This window comes from Montipora foliosa, chromosome 9 (assembly GCF_036669935.1).
Source record: "Montipora foliosa isolate CH-2021 chromosome 9, ASM3666993v2, whole genome shotgun sequence".
Taxonomy (NCBI): Eukaryota; Metazoa; Cnidaria; class Anthozoa; order Scleractinia; family Acroporidae; genus Montipora; species Montipora foliosa.
The window spans coordinates 24,465,616-24,470,615 of record NC_090877.1 but is presented as its reverse complement, the minus strand read 5'-3'; the positions used below and the strand labels follow the sequence as shown (position 1 = coordinate 24,470,615).

Sequence of the window (5,000 nt, the reverse complement as noted above, 5' to 3'; positions counted from 1 at the left end):
CCCCCAAATTTGACAGTGGCGAGGTTACCATATAAACAACAAAAGCGCGTCTGCGAATTTTTTATTTCAAAATTTTCTCTGAGAGCGATTTTTGTACGAACACTTTACATTTTTTAAAATACTATTTCGAAAACGTTCTATAACTTTTCACTGTAACTGAGTATGGCACAACGCAGACACGATTTTTGGGTCGGGAAACGGAGGAACAAAATAAAATAGCGAAAAGCAAAAATTGCTTTGACTTGTAGCTTTGAAAAGGTGATTCGGACGCTCGCATTTAGAGGTCGTGAAAACTTCGACAATTTATTTAATTTCTAAATTCTTGATATGATTTGATAGCCAGCTTTATAAGCTTTAATTTGATATAAGGGTTTAGGTATCTACAGTTTAAACCGGAGGCGCTGCATCGCTCGGACGCCAGACACCCCTGAATGTATACGGTAACCTTAATTCCACCTGCCATGGGTCTACCATGCTTTGCATCTTTGATCCTTCCGCTATGTTCTCTTGTTTTCTCTTTTTCCTAATGCTAGCGCCAGACCTCAGATATTCACGTGGCTTGTGGGTCTTCATTGCTTAATACTTTCTTAAAATACGATTTAATGCCACAAAAAAGTAAAATATGATACTTTTATAGGCAAATATATATAACTTTTGCGAAGAAAGACAATTACGGTCTCCATATGCTGTCAATCAAAATGAACTCCTACTTCCGGCGAAAGTAATATCTCTGACAATATTTGATCTTTCTACATCCTTTTTTAGGGCTCGATAGGTGTGACCTTAAACTTTACTTAAAATTAAAAAAAAAGACATTTCGGAAGATTGTCTTTCATGAATTAAAGTGCCTCATTGTACTACTTTACTGATTTTCACATTAAATATTTTGAAAATATCAACTTCCATTTTTGGTCTGTAATCTCGTACACCAATATGAATAACAATATGAATGACACTAGCAGTCGTTCTACTTATTGTGTTTTTACCGTTTCCGTTTTCCCAGAATAGGTATGCATTTAATAACACACTCTCCAACTTATTCGTCTGTGTGTATGACAGATAATACTGTACACTGATCACTTACAACCAGTCTGAACTGTAAAAATGAAAGAAGAGGTTTGAGCTGACAAAACACCCTTAATATCAATAAGAGCTACAACCTCGGACACAATTGTTGAAACACTTTGCAATATCTTGCCCTCCCACAATGTTGTTTCCCCAAATGAACTCAGAAAATCACGTGCAAACAACATTGTGAGGGGAGAGAGAGCCGCGAAAGTTTCAGATCTGTATATTTGTGTACTGTTCCAAGGAATTTTAATTACAGCTGCTGCTTGTTGCTTACTTTGATAAGTGCATCCCACTCGAACGCCTAGTTGGCGTCTTGTTATTAATCAACTCACTCACAACCATGAGTGTAAACTCAAACTTCTTTACAGACTTCCTGTTTACTCGATTAGGAGCGTTTGCGAAGCCAACACAAACGAAATTAAGTTAATTAACCATTTAGTAGACTGAAATCAATCGAAGCTTCGCCCTCAGTCACGTTTCCCTTCGGTGCCCAAACATAACTCTTCCAAAGTTCAGGTGGAATTCTCCTCATAGTTACTACTTCTTTTCTCTAAAGCATTTGAGATGAGAAATCTGATTTTTGTCCTAAATATCAACCAGAACGCTCGTTTCACTTGTCAAACATTTAATATTTGCGAGTCGTATTGCTGCCTCCGTAGTAAATACTCGCGAGTCTCGCAAGTCTCACGGATGCTTTTTCCCGTAAACGAATTTTATCGTATTAACACTATTGTAACAGAATATTAGCAGCGATAAGTGTTACCAGTTATCATGGTAAATTGCAAGTCAAGCTTACCTTAATTATGTTTTTAGCCGCTAAAGTCGATCAACATTCTTCACTCCAAATCTTCTTGCCAATAATTTAAATTAGCCAATGAGCCCAATGGTATATTACCTACATGGTTCACTAAGCCAAGGGCGTTAATATATTTTAATTCACGTAGTATTTTTCAATTTGTGGACAAAATCAGAGTTACCTTTTGATTTCATTCTATCGTCAGTTACAACCTTCAATAGAAGTGTAGTCAAATTAAAGCTGGTCTTCTCGACATTGTATCTATTCTTTTTTGTTGATTGTTGTTCTTATTACGAAACCGAACTATTTCATTTGCGGGATAAAATGTTAATGAGAAAAACTAAATGAAATAAGCTTTCGACCGTGTCAGTGAATGTATTTCAGTTCGGCGGGAAAGTCATTATTTACAATCTCTCCGTTAAAAAATGCTCATGATGCAAAATGACTGTTATGTAAAAATTAAGTACAACTAGGAAACTCGGAATTCTGTTAGAAAAAATGGCTTTGTCTTTCACCCGCGTTTTCGTGAGATCTTCGCATGCACCACAAGCCTACCAGCTGATTTGCATAGCCTTCAGCGATAATTGCCTTCACAATATTGAAGATGAACTCGTGTCGTCGCGTAGAAATTAAATATAAAATTTATCCCGCTCAGCTCAATAGTTCATTTCAACTTTAGGTATACACTCTTGTTTGAGAAAGCAATAACGATGACGTTCTGATTTAACTAAGAACTACTACACTTTGTTCTCTTTCTTTCAAGGGGAACGCTTGTTTTGAGGGCTACGGTAGACTGACTCTGAGTTGTAGACATTCCTACGACTCGAAAAATCAATATTTGGTGGAGGAGTTATTGTTTATTGCCGATCCCACCTTCTCCCTTCATTTATGTTTCACTTTTCAAAGAACATGTCGAAACTCTCAAGAACTGAAGGCAATGACAGTGCTGAAAGGAACCTTATTAAACATTATTTATGAGCCGACTCGCATAACTAATCTTACAAAACCCTAATTGATATCATTTTCACCGAAATCATAGAGGATGCTTTGTAGCCGCTCTGGTTTTAGTGAGCCCCTTTAATTAAAGCGATCAGTCAATCGTCTGTGCCATTATGGATACATCTCTTTATCCTTAAGGATCTCCTAAGATCACATGACATGCAAGAGTTGTAACAATTATTTCAAAGAGTTGCCCATTTGAGTTTTTAATGACGTTGACGACAAGGCTTGTGCCTTTGATAAACTCTTCTCTGAAGTCGTTGATGTCTCCTTATTTCCTTTCATTCCTGAGAAAGACACTTAATAACAATTTTTAACCAAATTCGGCGGTTGGAAACTGGCAACCAAATCAAGCGAAACGCAAATAAAAACAATCGGCTTTTAAGCTGATAGTTTTTGAAGGAAGGTTTGATACAAAGGAGACAGGCCAGGGAGGAGGCAAAAGTGAAGAAGACTGTAATGGTTGCAAATAGGCTCGGCCTAACAGTTTTTTCAAAGTGCTTTGTAATTCAAATTATGTACGCTTGGTACACGTTTTTTTCACCACCTTGGAGTTGCTTTGATGCCTACTACTGTTACTGCGCATATATCATGCGCATATCGAGATACTCGTATTTTATTCAAATCAAGCGAAACGCAAATAAAAACTATCGGCTTAAAACATTGAAGGGTGGGTTTGAATAAAAGAACAAATACAAAAGGAGACTGACCAGGGAGGAGCAAAAAGTGAAGAAGACTGTAATGGTTGCAGCTTTGCTGCTTCGGCTTCTTAAAGAAATTGCTCTACATCACCAAACTGCACAAGTAACTGTTCAAACACCTCCCACTTTGACTACTATCTTGTTTCACTGTAGGACTTTGGGGCTCGACCAGTAAGCTCTTACCGGATTAGCTTCGCCCTGTGACTGTGTTTAAAGAGACGGATCCACAAGCTTCCAAAGGAAAGGAGATCTGGAACTTTGAAGTGGTTTCCTGCATTATCTAGTGTATGATAAAAGCACATGGCACTTACAATTTTAGGAAACACAAATTTGATATGATTCAGGGCTGCTTCGCTAACACTTGCATCATCTTTCATTGTTGCAAGTGAAGAGTTACCACGTACTTGATAGTCAACAGACAGACAGCCATTAAGTACATGGGCCAGATCTTGGGCATTTTCAGACTTTGTGCAGATATCTAGCCAATAAGGGCGTTGAGCAATAGATCAGTGGTCACTGACAAAGGGCACGATAATGACTATGTTCTCACCCAGTCTATTACTCCCATCAAAGATTAGACCGAGATACCTGGTAGCTAATTCTTCTTTCAGTCGCTCTGTTTCTTGTTTCAAAATAAGGAGAATGTGCTGACGTAAGTGAGAGCTATCTGTCAAACCTGTTTCCACATCTTTCAAGAAGATCGCGAAGTTTATCAATCTTGTACAATGGAACTCCAGCCTTCAAGAAATCTTCCACTACCTGTAGACGAAATGCACGCACTTCTAAAGGCAAGGTTGCTTGTTTGTAATCGGCAACTGGCATTATCAGCTTCAACGCCTCAGTGATGGCAACATCTGTTTTCTTTGATTTGACAAGCTTTTCCTTTCCTTGAGAATGTTTCTTGGATTTACAATGGTTTTGTAAAATGCTCTTCTTAGTGGATAGTAACTCATGGCAAGCATTGCAAGACAGCTTCCCTCCTCTTAGACATAGGTGTTCATTGGAAAAGGACTCCAGCCCTCTCGTGTAAACCAATCTTTTTTTACACCAGTTTCTTCCCCGTTCACTGTATTTACCTTGGGTCGCAACTTCTGAGATCGATTCTCTTGCAAACTGAAGCTCTTTGTGGCCCTTGACCTGGTAGAACGACTTGATTTCTTTCGTCTGGAATCCTGACTTGACCCTGCATGGCTGCGGGTTCAAGGTTAATCGACGGCTTGTTGGGAAGCCATATTATTGGACCACATGGCGTCTCCATACAAAAACTCTACAAAGTTGCGTGAAACGCTTCGACAAATAACTCAGAAACGATGAACTGAACAGACCTCAGAATTGGAGAGGTGGTTTAAAGATTTGTTTCCTACAACATTCCAAGTTCTGGACCTTTTTCATTGAAAGATTTCGAATTTATTTTTTTGTTGCGTGACATTGTA

The 5,000-nt window shown here is 38.4% G+C and overlaps 1 protein-coding gene across 2 annotated transcripts in view; it reads right to left on the bottom strand.

Annotated features, from left to right (window-relative positions):
• Positions 1-2,146, bottom strand: part of LOC137970911 (ATP-binding cassette sub-family C member 4-like) — a 25,074-nt gene extending 22,928 nt beyond the window's left edge. The window contains exon 1 of one of the 2 annotated variants that reach the window (XM_068817571.1): positions 2,049-2,146. The gene's annotated coding sequence lies outside the window, so the exon portion shown is untranslated. Of the gene's footprint in view, positions 1-1,867; positions 1,941-2,048 lie in introns of those variants that run through there. The other variant, XM_068817570.1, reaches the window with a different exon arrangement.
• Positions 2,147-5,000: the final 2,854 nt, after the last annotated feature.